Here is a 19,065-nt window from a genome sequence, read left to right on the forward strand (position 1 = left end):
ACGTCCCCATCTATTAATTCAGATATCGAGACGTGGCTGCACGATCCGTTACAACCATGCAGATAAGATGCCTGTCGTCTCGACTGCTAGTGATACGAGGCCGTTGGGATCTAGCACGGCGTTCCGTATTACTCTCCTAAGCCCACCGATTCCATATTCTGCTAACAGTCATTGGCTCTCGGCCAACGCGAGCAGCGATGTCGCGATACGATAAACCGCATTCGCGATACGTTACAAACCGACCCTTATCCAAGTCGGAAACGTGATGGTACGCATTTCTCCTCCTTACACGAGGCATCACAACAACGTTTCACCAGGCAACGCCGGTCAACTGCTGTTTGTGTATGAGAAATCGGTTGGAAACTTTCCTCATGTCAGCACGTTGTAGGTGTCGCCGCCGGCGCCAACCTTGTGTGAATGCTCTGAAAAGCCAATCATTTGCATATCACAACATCTTCTTCCTGTCAGTTAAATTTTGGGTCTTTCGCACGTCATCTTCGTGGTGTAGCAATTTTAATGGCCAATAGTGTATCTGGGAGCATTTGAAACAGCGGCTAATATATAGCATACAACTTCCTTGCAGTTTGGCACATCTACAGGATCTATTCATCTTCAGCCGGATACAATATACCCGAAGAAACAGGTGGACTAATCGAGGTTAGAGGCGCTATTAAACGTTATTATCTTTTGGGGACTCCTATTTTTTTTTATCCAGTTCCTTCTTTCAATACTCTTAGAGGAAGAACAAGTATAACCGACGCCGTAACGCAGGTTCAATCTATTCAGCCGGTGTTAATGCGTTTTACAGTGCTGAGCAGCTTTATATCCGGAAGATTTCTGTGTTAAATTGCTATGGCCGCGGAACACCACGCAGTTACGTCCAGAGCGAGTTCCTCCCAAAGAGTTTGTCCTGCCAGCGTGTCGGCGCTTGCTGTCTGGCGACCGGTGGCCGGTGGCGCGCCAGCTCGCGGGTGGCAGCAGATGGTGCGTGAGTGGTTGCGTGGCGGAGGCGCTGCGCGTGTGGGAGGTGCGTGCTGCGGCTGCGGCTGCGCTGCCCTTGGGAACACGGCTACGTGCTGCGGGTGTGCGCCCTTCATGAATACCGGCGCGCTGGCGGTGGCGGTGGCCGACCAGGCGTGGCGAGCCGGGCCTGGCCGTGCGCTGGCTCCGGTGACGTCGCGGCCCGAGTCCTACGCACAGGAGCGGACGCTACGGCGCCAGCAGTTCGCGGTGCGTTACCAATAAGCAAGTTTGGCGCAGATGCATAAATCGTCATATTTTGTGCTTTCCACACAGATTACGCTGTAGAGGAATTTACACTACTGGCCATTAAAATTGCTACACCACGAAGATGACGTGCTACAGACGCGAAATTTAACCGACAGGAAGAAGATGCTGTGATATCCAAATGATTAGCTTTTCAGAGCATTCACACAAGGTTGGCGCCGGTGGCGACACCTACACGTGCTGGCATGAGGGAAGTTTCCCACCGGTTTCTCATACACAAACAGCAGTTGACCGCCGTTGCTTGGTGAAACGTTGTTGTGATGCCTCGTGTAAGGAGGAGAAATGCGTACCATCACGTTTCCGACTTTGATAAACGTCGGATTGCAGCCTATCGCGCTTGCGATCCGTCACTGCAGGTGTCACAGCTGTGTGCGGGTGGCCGGCGTGCTGGAGATCGAACATGTTTGCGCGACCTTGTTACGACGATAATGAACGCCTCGCCCAACGACTCACCGTGCTTTTCTCACTGCTGGTTCTCTTCATACACACTGCAAGCGCCTATGAATATCTGTCATGCTCAATGAAAGCCCTCCACTTGGAACTCACCTCCGCTGCAGATGCCGTCTTGAACCTACGTATAGCGCCGCCACCTATGGGAACGTCATAAAACTATAGGGGCTGAAGTGGAAATATCCCACGATATCCCGCTACAAATTCTGCATTTTTTCAACCGAAGCTGGCCAAGAAAAGAAAGTGATGCGTTAATTATTCAAGCCCCTCGTACTTTAAAGACACCTGATGTCTGAAGCTATTACTTGCTTCATTTACGTACTTTTTTGAAATGTGTAGCTTGTAACTTTATCTAATGTCAAAATATCGTTCTTGTATCACATAATATTCGCGTATCACATAATACAAAATAATTATTTAAATAAATATAAATTTTTGATATAACATGTTTTTAAATCCGACTAAAAGTATAAAAAAATTTCCCACTCCTATACAAATAATCGTAAACATTTGTCCTTGGTAAATTGTAATAGCCATGAAAATAATTGTAAGATTTATAACGAAAAACGTGGGGCGAACACATTACATAATTGATACATGAATAGTTCGCCTCTGAACAATTATCTACTGCATGCACCCCAGTGGTACGTGGTCCGTGTGGGGCCTGTAACAGGTGGATTGATAGGGCAAATAGAAAAGCTCGAAAGTTTCATTCAGTAACAGGAAAAGCTACACGGAGATTCAAAAAATGGCTCTAAGCACTATGGGACTTAACATCTGAGCTCATCAGTCCCCTAGACTTAGAATTACTTAAACCTAAGTAACATCACCCACATCCATGACCGAGACAAGATTCGAGCCCGCGACCGTAGCAGCAGCGCGGTTCCGGACTGAAGCGCTAAGAACCGCTCGGCCACAGCGTTCGGCCTACACGCAGATTCGCACCCAATTCCATTAGCAGTCACTTTAACAGAGGTGGTGTTGTAACGTCTGCTTCTCAAATTGGATGAGCGTCTTTATGACGCTTTCACTCACAGCAAATGAACTTGTGAAAAAACGCGCTGCTCTTCTTTGGATCTTCTCAATTTCCTTTATCAGTCTTACCGTGTAAGGGTCTCAGGCAGAGGAACAATACTCATCCATTGGTCGAGTGAAGTGAGGATTATGTAAGTTATCTCCTTTTAAGTGGACTTCACTTCGTGGCGTTTCTTCCCATGAAACTGGCATCTGTCTTTCCCGCAACTGGCATTACGTGTGTAGTGTATGCAAGAATGCCCCCTGCATAGTTCGGTTGGTTGGTTGGTTTGGGGGAGGGTACCAAACAGCGAGGTCATCTGGATTAGGAAAGGATGGGGAAGGGCTGTGACCTCTCAGAGGAACCAGCCCGGTGTTTGCCTGCAGTGATTTGGGGAAAACACGGAAAACCTAAATCACGATGGCTGGAGGCGGGTTTGAAGCGTCGTCCTCCCGAATGCGAGTCCAGTGTGCTAACCACTGCGCTACCTCACTCGGTCCTGCATAGTTCGACCATCACACTTCCGTGTCTATTAAGCGGACCAGGATCGGCCCCTGCTTCAACCTACGAGGTTGTTTGGAAGTAGACGAGGCAAAGGCACTGTGTACAGTCGGGCCACTAGCCTCACCAGGTACCGCGCCGTATGCTTCCGCAGGACAGACACGTCCCTGACTCCGACGGATCAAGAACCGCTTTTCACGTCTCCGCAACGTACCCCGCTTGCCGCGACCGCTGCCGCTGCTCGCTGAATTGTCGTGCCGTGAGCCACATCCGCCTCTGCGCTTCCAACAGCTGCTCATAAGGTGCCGCTTCACCGTGGTTACCACCGGCCGCCTACGAGCTCCTCGCCTCGTAGGACCGTGCCTAAATCTCTTCTCTGCTTCTCTAGATGCTGTCCAGGATGGACAAATTTCAATTATTTTTTTGGAAACATTCTCTCTCGGGAGAGTAATTTAACAAGTTACTGTGTTAAACGGTTGTGTTGTAGAAATGTGTTTCATAACTCCTCATTAGAGGATAGAAAAATGAAGTCGTCCACTTTAAACAGGCACATAAGCACGCTACCAGTTGTTCAATGTGTGTAGTTGTTTCCAGCCGTCTAACCAAAAAACGGCAGAGCTTTCCAACTTTTTATATCCAATACGTTAAATTAGTTTCCTGTTGCCCATTAACTGCCCGGTACCTGCATCAAGCATAGATCTTTTGTAGCACCCTAGCAAAACTATGGGCTCATAACTTAAGAAATTCCACAACTCGAGTGGGAAAGTATAAACTTGTGGTCCCCCTTATCCTCCAACCGGTCTTCTACAATGTGCTCGGTGTTCTCAGCGAAGCAAAAGTCTCACGATCAGAGTTCAAAGATATCGTCAGAAATCAAGCAAAAAAGTCCAAATATTCAGTTCCACGGGAACAGTATAATTTATTCCCACTGTAATAAACACCGGCAATACTATTTCCCTCGCCAGTACCTTGCCCACCTATTATAATGGTGTGAACGTGTGAAGGCGGGTGGTGGGACGATGCGAATGACAAGGAGTAGTGTACCATATGTCGGTCCTGCCTACAGCAATATTTTACCGCTGTAGTGCGCACTTTGAGGTGCTCATTCAGTGTTTAGTGTTGATTTTCATCTTAGTTTAAGTATGAAGAGGCTACTTAGCCATTGTAGTTTTCATTGTGAGCGGCTTAAACCAAACACTGTAAGTGTTACATTAATAGGTAACAGAGATAATTAGGCGAGCATATAGTTTCTAGGGAGACTCAGAGGCAGAAACAGAGGCCCGATGGGGCGCTGACCTCAGTGTTGGAAGTCACCATGGTAGACAACTGCGGGCGCGTGTGATTTGGGCCATACAGAGAGGGAGGGAGGGAGGGAGGGAGAGAGAGAGAGAGAGAGAGAGAGAGAGGGAGAGGGAGAGAGAGTAGTCTCCGTCTCTCCCTGCGCAGAGCAGATCCTACCCGCCTTCTTATTTGCCCAACATATTAGCTTCCTGACACATCAGTAAACTGCCGTTGTATGATATAGTGTCGAGAAGAGCTTTTATGAAGTTTGTAGAAGAGAAGTACTGGCAAAGTATAGCTGTGAGTACGGATCATGTCATGAGTCGTGCTTGGATAGCTCAGTCGGTAGAGCACTTGTCTGTGAAGGTCCCAGTTTCGAGCTCGGTCCAGTTCACAGTTTTAATCTGTTATGGAGCTTCAATGCCACCAGCTTATGCTAAATCATCACACGCGCTACTATGAATGTTACAGCTGCCGATCAACTGTTGCTACAGCAACGCTGACGTCGTAAAAGCACTGCTCTAGAACGATTAAGTTCATCTGGAAACTGAACCTCGGCTAACGCTCCACGTCTTGATCACGCTACACCTGACTTCTTCCCTCTTTGAGAGCCCACAAACGACCGTCAAATTACGCGAGCTCCCAGCTACTTTATTTTTAGAACATTTAGGCCTCTTACTGAATTAGTTCTGCAGTTACAGAATGATTATCTTGTTTCTCACAGTCGGCCATTCTCAATGGGGTAGCCCCCAACTAATTAAAAGACCACTCCCCGTTTCTGTCACCCAGCAGAGCCACTTTATTTTGCCAGCTAACAGCCAGAAAAAATCCACATGACGACACGGCAACCTTCTGAATGTTGTTCAGGCCAGCAACTAGTCCCAGACCTCCTCTATTCACTATATATTTAATTATTACAGAAGTTGGCTCACCCTATAAATATACCGAAAAAGGGAGTCTCCACGTCCCGTGCAATATGGAACATCTTCTGACAATTCCGCTGATGCTCAAATACGTCTTGACGAATATGTCGTCTTACTAACCGAATTACCACACGTAAAATTATTCTCTATATTACAGTTCAAACCCAATTTTTGCTCACTCTAACCTGGCGAAACACGTTGCCAGCACATAGCTCACTCATCATGAATGACACCAAGAGGCCGCCGAAATTGACGTCTCCGTCCCATGAAAGGGTCACTATCAACATTGTCACATGGCCGCACTATTGAGGGGTCTGGAATTTAACCCAGGACACTGGCCTAGTGTCTGCTGATCTGGAACTGTACGCCACTATTCTATCTCCCATGCCGGCCAAATACTGCCGATAAGTATGTTTACCGCCACCATGGTTCGAACTGGCTACATTTGAGCCGAGCGCAGAGACATGCATTAGCGATATGGGTTACGCAGGTGTGTAGAACAGAATAATTAACTTACACACGTCCACAATCCTGTTTAGTATTTCAATTTTGTTAAAAAACTGTACAATCTATGGTCAATTCTCGAATACCAGATAATTGGTGTAAGTATTAGTGCGAAATAAACACTGAGTGGGCAAATCAAAACTGGCCCAGGAAAATTTTTATAGGACTGACGTGGAATTGAACTTTCCTGACGAACAGCAGAACTGCTTGAAACCATGATTCCGATTCACCAGTCGGTTACTAATTATTTACACAATATCTGTGTATGTTTGCATGCATGCATTTCTGAAGGACATTGTAATGTAATATGAAGATCCTTATAAATATGGACTTTAGTAAATCATTGGTTCATAAACCTCGAGGGGTCAAAATGGCGATAATAAAAATTTGTCTTTCCTTGTACGGCCATCGCTAAGGCGAGCGTACTGGTTACGGATAGTGTATTACATATGGACGTTTGGTTCGATCCGGGAGGCATGCACGGATAGACGAAGTGGTTAAGGCGACCGTTGGCGATAAGCGGGAAATACAGGTTTGAGTGCCAGTCCGGCGCAAATTTTCATGTGTCACTAATAAAATGTACAGCTGACGTCAATCCGCTACTGTCACATCTCCGCACATGCGTACCTCCCCCACGCTCTGTTCCGAGTACTTAGGTGTGTCATTACATTTAAGTGAATGCTATGAGCGAACGTGTTTACTGACCAGTTGAAAGCAACAATAAATGGTTGTCACGATAAAACACATGTATTGATTGTCGAAAGTTATGCAAAGCACAACTCGTGGGTAAAGTGTGCAGAGCAGTTTGTCCAAGAGTTTAAGACTACAATTATCTTGGCAAAACATAAAAAACGTCTGCAAGGGAAAACTTTGCGGCAAAATGTCCTTGAAACTCATGATCCAACAAAAGCCAATCCCGTGTAAATATTTTCCATGTCCGTTATATTTTTTGCACCCTGCACAAGCAATTGAATGCTTGAAATAGGGCACCATATAATTTAAAGCAACCTTTGTTTGGTCTGTCTTGTCTTTAGAAATGATGTGAGAAACGCAGGACGTATGAATTTCTCCCTGGCGTCAGCGAGCTATTTGCTGTGTGCAAAATCTTTTTCCGGGTAATACGCTGTATTTGGTATAAGGATGTTTGCGTATTCCGGCCGCAGCCTAGCTGCTAAATTATGAAACTCGCGTCGGAATGTTTTTTGTAGAAACAAGTCTTCAGCGCTACGGTAGTTGGGCGGATCTTTATGAGAGAACTCTTCCACCGTTCAGTGATGCCTCGCGGTTAGAAATTGTCTCGCGGCTGTGCTTCTTTCAGTTTTTTTACTTCGCATCGGCGTTTCTGCTGTACCGCTTTTTCTAACAGAAGCTCCTCTTCAGAGCAGCCTGCGTGAAACTCTCTTGGATCGTCTATTTCACACGGTTGTGCACTCTCGCGTTCTCTAAACAGGAGAACTATCCGGGAAGTAACCTCCGTCTTCATGTGACATGGAGAGCACAGGTGAAAGAAACAGTCGTTACACTGACTCAAACACTAAGTCATTGTACCTAGTCACGTTGTGCCATACATCGTACCTAGTTGTCAAATAGTAAAACCAAACTAAAATCCGTCCGAACAGGCGCCACCTGATGCGGATATGGAGGGGCATGTGGTCAGCACATCGCTCTCCCGGGCCGTATGACAGTTAACGAGATCGGAGCCGCTTCTTCTCAGTCAAGTAGCTCCTCAGTTTGCCTCACAATGGCTGAGTGTAACCCGCTTGCCAACAGCCTTTGGCCGACGGAATGGTCACCCATCCAACTGCTAGCCCAGCCCGACAGCGCTTAACTTCGGTGATCTGACGGGAATCGGTGTTATTACTGCGGCAAAGCCGTTGGCCAATTGTCAGATAGTAACCATTCTAAATTATTGTTGCAGTTTAGAATCTCGCCAAATATGAAATCAGTTCTGTATCTCGGAAAGGTGTTGCCATTCATAGCGAAATTTGTATTGTACACTATCCGATCAAAACTAGCAGGACACCTACTATTGGACATTAATTTGTGGTGTGCCCATCATTCACCTCTCCGGTTACTTAACCCCTGATGGAGTCACTTTCAATGAGGTGTCTGATTGCCTTTGGAGGGATGCCTGCCTATTCTCCTTCAGAGCCGAAACCAGAAAAGGTGGCGATGTTAGACAATGGGGTCTGGAGCGAAGTTGATGTTCTATCACCCACACTTAGGTGTGGGTTCAAGTTGGAACTATGGGCAGATCAGTCAGTTTCAGGAATCATATTGTCCACAGACCACTGCCACATAGACGCTGCTTTATGACAGGCTGCATTCTCGTGCTGATAAAAACAGTCATCGTTTCTGAACTGTTCCTCTGTTGTAAACGGTACACTATGCTCTAAAATGTGCATTCCGCATTTAGTGCGATAAGGGGCCACACCATAACCATGAAAAACACCCCTCCCCCCCCCTCCCCCACAATAACGCCACCTCCTCCATACCTCACTGTTGGCGCAACACATGATGACAGATAACGTTCACCAAACCCAAAGACTTACATCGGATTACTACATAATAGGACTCGCCATTCCAAGTCTTCCATTTCCAGTCATCCACTGTTCATACCACCCCAAGCGTCGCTCATCATTGACTACAGAAACACACTATGCGATCAAAAGTATCCGGACTACTGGCTGAAAATGCTAGAATTCAGTACGGTGTTGGCCCACCCCTAGCCTTGATGACAGCTTCCACTCTCCCAGGAATATGTTCAACCAGATGCTGGAAGGTTTGTTGGGGAATGGCAGCCCATTCGTCACGGAGGCCTGGCACGAAGTCGGCATTCCAAAACATCCCAAAGGTGTTCTAAAGGAATCAGGTCAGGACTCTGTGCAGGACAGTCCATTACAGGGATGTTATTGTCGTGTAAGCACTCCGTCACAGGCCGTGCATTACGAACAGGTGCTCGATCGTCTTGAAAGATGCAATCGCCATCCTCGAATTGCTCTTCAGGTTTTTGGGGGTATCCGGATACTTCTGATCTCATAGTCCACAGTTTTTAACTCCGCACGCACAGTCACTGTGGCAGCTGAATTGCTGGTAGCAGTGACTCCTTCCGCTGATTTCGTGCGATTTTTCAACCGTCCTTCGCAACGTTCGACGCTCCCTGTCCGCCACTGCATGAGGTCTGCCTGGTCGGGTGCACAATCACATAAACAACAGGCGATGGGAGCAGTTTTAGAAAGTAGGAAACGCCTCTCATCGATTTATCACACAGGTGACGAGTCCACATTCGAAGCCACTAAACTCCCCTCACCGCCCTCCCCCCCCCCCCCCCCCCCCACCCCCCTATGCTGATACTTTCATAGCGGTGGGTCCGTCTATTGCGACATCCAGTGATGAATGCCACATTACATACCGGTGTCCGAATAGTTCTGATCAGATGGTGTATATGGACGAAATGTGATGACAGAAGGTATTGTTCATCAACGAAGGCTTTTGTTTAAAAGTATAAGGATGAATATTAACAATAATAATAGAAGCGGCAATTCTTCAAAGTCTGAAATGAATTTATGCAGAAATATGTCGAAAAAATTACCTTAAACTGACGTTTCACTATATATGAACAGCGTAACAATTTACGCAGGTTTCTCGCAGCACTTTGCTTGAGATCCTGACAATAAACATGTAAACATGTCTCCGTAGTAACACACCGCCTCTAGGAAATAATGAGTGTATCAACATACTCATTTGTATCGATTTTTATCGAAATGAATTTGAGTGATCGACTACAAACTATTTGTTGGCTATCACACAGAAGGTAAACTTAACGTTAATCAAACACGAAGGATTTGTAGGCACACTGGTGTTTGTCGCTCTTGTTTGAAATACGCTAGCAGACAAGCAGCTGGGAGTGCTAGGGCTTCAGCCCACAAAAATATACCACGTCGTCAAGGAAAGACTTTATTTAACAAACAGCGCAAAGCAAAATTTTTGAACAGATGAAATTTGACATACTCAAATGAAAGCAAGAAAGTCGGCAATAAAGATTTACTATACGAAAAGTGACACTGCGCAGAGTTTCTGTCCCAAGACAAAGGCAATAAAGCACAGTTTGAATTCAGGTGTTACTAGAACAGACAGAAAAAGGTTAACACATGTTCCAAATGCTATAGACCACGCATCAATAAACATTTAGTTAACAAATCAGTTAACATTTGTAAGCATAGCAAATAAGGACAGGTAATGGTCAGATAGCCTTTACGTTAGTCAGCGAAATACGGGTTGGCGATAATAAGTGTTACAAAGTACTTGTCTCTTGTTGTTTAATTGTTTGCCGTAAATGGTTCTACTTGAGACGTTTTTGTATTGTAGTTCTGAAAGTACTATAGCTCCGGCTTTCCGGGCGGGAAGGAGCGCCTGGTCCCTGGCACGAATCCGCCCGGCGGATTTGTGTCGAGGTCCGGTGTTCCGGTCAGTCTGTGGATGGTTTTTAGGCGGTTTTCCATCTGCCTCGACGAATGCGGGCTGGTTCCCCTTATTCCGCCTCAGTTACACTATGTCGGCGATTACTGCGCAAACAAGTTCTCCACGTACGCGTACACCACCATTACTCTACCACGCAAACATAGGGGTTACAGTCGTCTGGTGTGAGACGTTCCCTGGGGGGTCCACCGGGGGCCGAACCGTACAATAACCCTGGGTTCGGTGTGGGGCGGCGGAGGGGTGAAGTGGACTGCGGTAGTCGTCGTGGGGTTGTAACCACTGCGGCTGCGGCGGGGACGGAGCCTCTCCGTCGTTTCTAGGTCCACGGTTGACTTACAATACAATACATACAATCCTATAGCTCACTGACAGAGGCCTCATTTCACATCTCAGAATGGAAGCACTAACAATGGAGCAATTTTGTTGAGCGTAAAGACATTTAACGCAAATTCTGGGCGTATCGTTGTGCTGAGACGCTCATTCAACAACACATTTTATCCAAAAACAGCACCATCGGGGGAAAGACCATTCCTCGGTGAGATTCCTGTACAGAGCTGAAGTCAAATCGTGACGACAGAATTTAAGCATCCTCTGATACGTACTTTATATAGTGCCCACTACATCAACACCATATGCAGCACAGAAACTCCGGATGTCACGACGATTTCTCCTCAGAATAATGAAAAACTTAACCTCTTACCTAACAAAATTGAACGGTGCCTACCTCTAAAGGATAGGGACGTAGACCGGCGGTATTCTTCTGGAGATGAGAGGATTGGAGCCTCTGAAAATGCAAAAGTCGGTGCGGATCAGATCTGGTTTCGTGATGAGGCACTCTTCCATCTTCTTGCGTACGTCAACAAACAGAACTGTCACCACTGGGCTTCTGCTGCTGCAAGTCATCAAGAAAAAGTCCCTCCTTGGTGCACAATCAGTGCACAATGCATCACTGTGGCGATATGTATTTGGAAGCTGTCACTGCTGACAAACGCAGACAGGTACTGTAACGTGAATTGTACCGACTACACGACGCGGCCGAATGCTCCGAAACTACTGGTTCGTGCTGGGTGGAGCACATCCACACCATACTGCGGAATTCTTCGATTTCTTTCAGGAGACTTCAAAAATCAGAGCATTGTCCTGGACACAGTAGCATTCATTGGACATGGTGTGGAACGTCCCCTCACATTCCCGATTTCAATCAGTGTGGCAATTTCTTATGGGGCTATCTGAAGGACGGAGTATTCATAGACGCACCTCAAACACTCCAGGATGTTGGTCCTGCTGTTTCCGAACATATGCGTGCAATCTCAAATGGTGTTCTTCAGAAAGTCATCAAGGAATTCAGTTCAAATGTCTACACATTCGTTGCTGCAGAAGGAAAGCACTTTGAAAACCACCTCTATTAAATTACACGTTGTCTGTTGTAGCATAAATACTATAACAATAATCAGTCACTCTAAATTATGTTGCAGGAAACTAAAATTTTCTAAAACCTATTTTGCCGTACCCCATACTATCCAAATTACTGCCAAACGTGGTGTTAAGTAGAATGCCAATCTCACCTAAGAGAGAGTGTACCAAAATACATAGTTTTAAGTTGTGTAGCTTCGGCTAAAATAGCAGGAAGTAAAACTGAACTTACGTTAATCACGAGAACAAAAAGAATTGCACAACACTGGCACAAGTAACAATCATAAATTACCAACAGGGCTCAAACCCAAAACACAAGAATAACTATGGCATAAGCAATTGTAGCCATGTAAGTTATCCAAGATAGAACCAGTAAACTCTTTTTAAATACCGATTACTTCAAACACACAACGATATAACACACACACACACACACACACACACACACAGTAAAAAAAAAAAGAAAGAAAGAAAAACAACGCAGCGGCACTGCACACAGCTCTCAGTAACTGGTGGGCACCAGACAAGTCCAGCAAGCGAAAATTACACATTGTTAGTTAATTATGTAGACACAAATAGAAGACGAAGTTCCAAAGCCGTCTTCCACTAAATCCGAGCGAAGTGTTTCTTGTCCACTTAAGTTGGAGGGACAGAGACTCGCACGGCTGCTCTAAGTGATTTTCAACTATAATTGCTCATAGTGCCCGAGTCTCACATGGTAAGCAGCACTTGTCCTTGGATAGCCTTCCTTAACGGTGGCAAACGACTTAACAGCGAGTTCACGCGACTCGGCGTTAAGTCGGCTCGGGGGAGAGAGAGAAAGAGAGAGCGAGAGAGGGAGAGAGAGAGAGAGAGAGAGAGAGAGAGCGAGAGAGCGAGAGAGGGAGAGCGAGAGAGGGAGAGCGCATGCACCCTGGCGGGACGCGAAGGAGGCGGTTGCTTAACTGTACCGTCAAGGAGATTAAATCACATTTTGCACTTCATACCGAAGTACCATGCGTGTAATTGTTGTTGTTGCCGCTTTTAGTCTGAAGGCTGGGTTTATGAACTCCTTCTCTACGCTAGTCAATTTTATGTAAGCCTCTTCATGTCTATATAACAACGGCGGCCTACATCCGTTTCAAGTGGCTTACTATAATCAAGCATTAGTGTCCCACTACAGCCGGCCTATGTGGCCGAGCGGTTCTAGGCGCTTCAGTCCGGAACCGCGCGACCGCTACGGTCGCAGGTTAGAATCCTGCCTCGGGCGTGGATGTGTGTGACATCCTTAGATTAGTTAGGTTTAAGTAGTCCTAAGTTCTAGGGGACTGATGACCTCAGAAGTTTGGTCCCATAGTCCTCAGAGCCATTTGAACCATTTTGTCCCGCTACAGTTTTCGCCCCCACCCATTTCCCTCCATTACTAAATTAACAGTTCCTCAGGATGCACTCTGTCAGCCGATCCCTTCTTTTAGTCACGTAGTGCCATACGTTTATTTTCTCCCCAAAAAATGTCCAATTTTTCTTCTTTCGTTATTCGATATACCCAGCTAATCTTAAACATTCTTCTGCAGAACCACGTTTGGAAAGCTTATTTATATTCCTGCTTTTTTTAATTAATTTGTTTATTTTGGATTCAGGCAGTAATGACGATGCAGCCAGAAATATTACAACAGTACAGAGTTAACCTGAAACTTTGAGTATGAAATGTTTAGCGTCCAACTTTCATTTCTGTACAGGGCTATATTCCAAAAAGCTTGCCGGCCGTTGTGACAGCGCAGTTCTAGGCGCTACAGTCTGGAACCGCGTGACCGCTACGGTCGCAGGTTCGAATCCTCCCTTGGGCATGGACGTGTGTGATGTCCTTACGTTAGTTAGGTTAAAGTAATTCTAAGTTCTAGAGGACTGATGACCTCAGATGTCAAGTCCCATAGTGCTCAGAGCCATTTGAAATCCAAAAAGCTTTAGAAAATATTTCTCAACACTTAAATTTATATTGGGTTAGCTAAGCACCTGGCATTTCACGGGTATGTCTTTAATCCTGTCTTTCATTAGTCCATTTCCTCCTTCCTCTGTCCATCTCCTCCTTCACCCCATCTCTGTCCATCTCCTCCTTCATCTCTATCCATCCACACCCTTTCTCTGTTCACCTTCTCCGCCCCCCCCCCACTCTTTGTCCATCTTCTCCGGCTCCTCCCCTCTCTGTCCATCTCCACCACTCTCTAATTCCACCTCAACTTCTCACTCTCTCTGTCCATCCTCTCCTCCCCCTCTCCCTCTTCATCTTCTCCTTTTTCCTTTCTCTGGTCATCTCCTCTTCCCATTCTCTGTCCATCTCCTCCACTTCCCTTTCTCTGCCCATCACCTCCTCTTTCCTTTCTCTGTCCATATCCTCCTCCCCCTATCTGTGTCAATTTCTTCCTTCCCCCTCACTGCCTGTCCATCACCTCCTATGCCCTTCCTTCTCCAATTTATCATGCTCAATCTAGTTGGAGGCTGGTAGTTCTTACCCACACAATATTCCTTTGCAGATCGTAACTAATACCAAATTTGGTTGAAATCGTTCCAGGGGCTTAGGATGAGCTTTTTACCCGTGGCTTCGCCCGCGTTCGCGTATGTCAGACATACGTAACATACATTTAACATATTTCACATATATTTGTACACGTACTTTACCTGTATCTCTAACTAATTTCGTCCTGCAGTTTCATTCTCACGCAGCTCAATGTTTACGGCTTCATATCTCCTGAACTATGAGCTGTACAATGCTATAATTTTACTGGGATGGCCAATGGTATACGTGGCTACTGCCTGCGAAATGTGTTGCGAACACAGCTAATAGAAATAGTAAATGAAAATGTCATACTTGTATAAGGCCGCAGTTTTTCACGCATCTCAGTGTTTGACGTCATGTCTTCTGAACTACGTGGTGTGCAAAGATATATTTTTGTCGGTACATTCAGTGATAAATGTGGATACTGTCTGCGTAATTGGCTGCGAATGGTACTATAAATAAAGAAGAAATGAATTACAACGTCATGCATGATGCGGTTGTTTGTTATGCATTTCAGTGTTTATGACGTCATAGCTCCTGTACTATGTGTCGTACAATGCTACAATCTTGCTAGTACATTCAGCGGTATATGTGAAAATAGTCTGCAAACCGTATTGCGAATACAGTGAATAATAAGGAAGCAATAAACTAAAAAGTCATGCCGGATGGATCTGTTTTCCTGTCATCATCTTTAGAGGTTGTCTGCGAGAAAAAGTTTCGTAAGAGTTTGATATTACGTGTAAAGTTTGTTGCAAGTCGCTAAGTGCTGTCATTCTCAAATACTGGATGGCTGAAGTGTGAGTATTAGCGCGTCATGGGCTACATTGGTTATTGGTTATTCACCGCTACCCCCAGTCCTTTGATAGACACGTGATTCTTACCCCCCCCCCCTCCCCCTCAATAGCGATTCTTTTCAGACAATAAGTAATATGTGTACCGATTTTAGTTGAAATCGGTCCAATACTTTAGGAGGAGATTTGGAACGTACGATACATACATAGATGCATAATGTATATGTTCATCTGTTTTTACAATATGTATGGATGTTAGCAAACTTCTGTTTCTCAAAAATGGTCTTTGCTTCGGCTATGGTCAGTTACTTTGTTGCTTAAGTAACAAAAGACAAATACGATTTTTAGTGTCTCATTTACTAATCTGATTCAGTCAGCATCAACAGATTTAATTCGACTCCATTCCATTACTTTCTTGCTGGTATTCATGTAATAACGTCTTTTCAAGACATTATCTATTCCGTTCAACTGACCTTTCTTGTCCTTTGCCATCTGTGACAGAATTACAGTGTTATCAGCAAACCTAAAAGTTTATTATTTCTTCTTCAATTTCCAAAATTGTCCTTTGTTTCCTTTATTGCTTGTTCACTATATCTTTGTGGGAAATCTTTTTATGAGCTTTCCGTCCCCAAAGTTCGTAAAAGGATTTCCGACACATCCTGTATTTACACTATAGTAATTCCATCGTTTGCGCTTTCTTCATCTTCGTTAGTTGATCATCCATCTAGGAGAAATAGTCTTCCGCCATGAAACTTGCACCAGCATCCGAGGTTAAGTGTTTCATCTCCGTGCAACAGATTACGAAGGAGAAGTGTCTCCCGGTGTTAGCGGCAATCTGTCCATTGGATACGGACATTAGCTGGCAATCCCACGGTTGCCTTTCAGCAGAAACAACGCGTTTCAAACGCTTGCTTTCGTTTATAGTCTCATGGCAACAGCACGAACCGAGTACTGCGCTTAACATGCAATAATCCCCGTTAAATACCATCCGTGGCCGAACGTAAGACCCAAATACGGAAGTCCGCGTTGTTGGCGGGAAGTTAAACATAATTCTCCTTAAACTCTTTTTTAAAATACCCAATGACAGAACATGGAAGAAACTAAACACTGCGAAGCAGATTTTTTTCTCTGGTCAACCGGGATTCTCCGTTGTTTTTCCATGGTGTGGAGACAGAGAGATCCCATTGTTCCTTTAATTTCATTGTTCAGAAGTATTAACAGAATATTATATATGTAATCTGAGAATCACGGTGAAAAGTATAGAAGAGACTGTACTTTATCACACCATACAATAATTTTTAGGAAAGGAAATTGAAAAGACTAACAATTACAGGGGAATAAGTGTTTTAATAGCTGGGTATTAAGTGTATGGAAATATTTTAACTCTAATGTGAAGACCAGTGGCCGAAACAATTTTAACTGAAGACCACAGTGGACTTAGACTAGGACGACTGACAATGGATAATACACGCACTTTAAAGCTATTGACAAATAAAAGAGAATTTAATAATGAGTTTGACAAATTAAATAGGATAATACTCTGCTCAACATTGCTAAAATTGAAATTCTGCTACAAAATTTACACAGTGAAAGTAAACTCTTAATAAAAACCTAAGTAAGAATATAAATGCATTAATGTATGCTGGCAAGCAGACTGTAATAGAAGAATAATTACAAAGGAATATTTTTAAATTAAACCAAATTGCTCAAAATTATAATTTCCTAATATCCATAGAAAAGACATAAATGGCGTTTCGAGGAAACAGGTGCGATCAAAACTAGTGACATTAAAAGAATAATCGAGCAAATAAGTAATTTAAATTATCTGGGCTGCGTCAGTTCTTTTGGTTATGTATAAAGATAAAAAGTACGACAGCAAAATCTCAGAATTTCTATGGTACAACGAAAAGAGCATTAAATAAAAAGAAAACTAAAGAAACTAATTTGAAATTCGATAAAACGCGATAAAACGTTAACTGACTAATTTGAAATTTGATAAAACGTCAACTGTTCCATTGTTATTTCACGGGACTCAGACATGGAGGAAAAAAAAAGACATGCATCGAATAGTGACTTCAGAACTGAAATTTCTTAGACCAGTTAAAAGATGTAAACTGGAACATAGATTCAGAAACGAAGATATTAGAAATGAGCTTGAAATATTTGCAAGAACAGAAAAAATGGACACTTCTAAGCAGAAATGGAAGGAACTTGTAAAAAGAAAGCTAGAAGACAGTTATTCAAAAAAGCTTTGCAGTGAGTATCGAAAGGAGTAAGGGACATAGATCGGCCCAGGATACGAGGGAACTAAAAAGCTGAGGCCGGAACAGGTTCGTCGAACCTAGTTCTTGAATGTAGATGATGGTGATGATGAAGATGATGATGACGACGACGACGACGACGACTAAAGGTTCTTCTTGTTCCATTAACAGTTAGGGGTCGTAGGAGAGACCGCCATGAGAACTGTTATTAACCCAATTTCTGTTACATCCTCTCGCCAGCCAAATAAGCCAGTGACTAATTCCACTGCACTCCTTTGTATCCTATCAATGAATCGTAGCCTGTCTTTTGCTTTACCTACAGACTACAGTAGTACAAGTTTATATGCCAACTAGCTCTGCAGATGACGAAGAAATTGAAGAAATGTATGATGAAATAAAAGAAATTATTCAGATAGTGAAGGGAGACGAAAATTTAATAGTCATGGGTGACTGGAATTCGAGTGTAGGAAAAGGGAGAGAAGGAAACGTAGTAGGTGAATATGGATTGGGGCTAAGAAATGAAAGAGGAAGCCGCCTGATAGAATTTTGCACAGAGCACAACTTAATCATAGCTAACACTTGGTTTAAGAATCATGATAGAAGGTTGTATACATGGAAGAACCCTGGAGATACTAAAAGGTATCAGATAGATTATATAATGGTAAGACAGAGATTTAGGAACCAGGTTTTAAATTGTAAGACATTTCCAGGGGCAGATGTGGACTCTGACCACAATCTATTGGTTATGACCTGTAGATTAAAACTGAAGAAACTGCAAAAAGGTGGGAATTTAAGGAGATGGGACCTGGGTAAACTGAAAGAACCAGAGGTTGTACAGAGTTTCAGGGAGAGCATAAGGGAACAATTGAAAGGAATGGGGGAAAGAAACACAGTAGAAGAAGAATGGTTAGCTCTGAGGGATGAAGTAGTGAAGGCAGCAGACGATCAAGTAGGTAAAAAGAAGAGGGTTAGTAGAAATCCTTGGGTAACAGAAGAAATATTGAATTTAATTGATGAAAGGAGAAAATATAAAAATGCAGTAAATGAAGCAGGCAAAAAGGAATACAAACGTCTCAAAAATGAAATCGACAGGAAGTGCAAAATGGCTAAGCAGGGATGGCTAGAGGACAAATGTAAGGATGTAGAGGCTTATCTCACTAGGGGTAAGATACATACTGCCTACAGGAAAATTAAAGAGACCTTTGGAGACAAGAGAACCACATGTATGAACATCAAGAGCTCAGATGGAAACCCAGTTCTAAGCAAAGAAGGGAAAGCAGAAAGGTGGAAGGAGTATATAGAGAGTCTATACAAGGGCGATGCACTTGAGGACAATATTATGGAAACGGAAGAGGATGTAGATGAAGATGAAATGGGAGATACGATACTGCGTGAAGAGTTTGACAGAGCACTGAAGGACCTGAGTCGAAACAAGGCCCGCGGAGTAGACAACATTCCATTGGAACTACTGACGGCCTTGGGAGAGCCAGTCCTGACAAAACTCTACCATCTGGTGAGCAAGATGTATGAAACAGGCGAAATACCCTCAGACTTCAAGAAGAATATAATAATTCCAATCCCAAAGAAAGCAGGTGTTGACAGATGTGAAAATTACCGAACAATCAGT

The 19,065-nt window shown here is 44.2% G+C and overlaps 1 protein-coding gene across 1 annotated transcript in view; it reads left to right on the plus strand.

Moving 5' to 3' along the window:
* Positions 1-19,065, plus strand: part of LOC124805329 (ras association domain-containing protein 10-like) — a 1,110,196-nt gene that overhangs the window by 167,360 nt on the left and 923,771 nt on the right. The gene's annotated exons all lie outside the window — the stretch shown is intronic.

Source organism: Schistocerca piceifrons, chromosome 7, assembly GCF_021461385.2.
Source record: "Schistocerca piceifrons isolate TAMUIC-IGC-003096 chromosome 7, iqSchPice1.1, whole genome shotgun sequence".
In the NCBI taxonomy this organism is placed as follows: Eukaryota; Metazoa; Arthropoda; class Insecta; order Orthoptera; family Acrididae; genus Schistocerca; species Schistocerca piceifrons.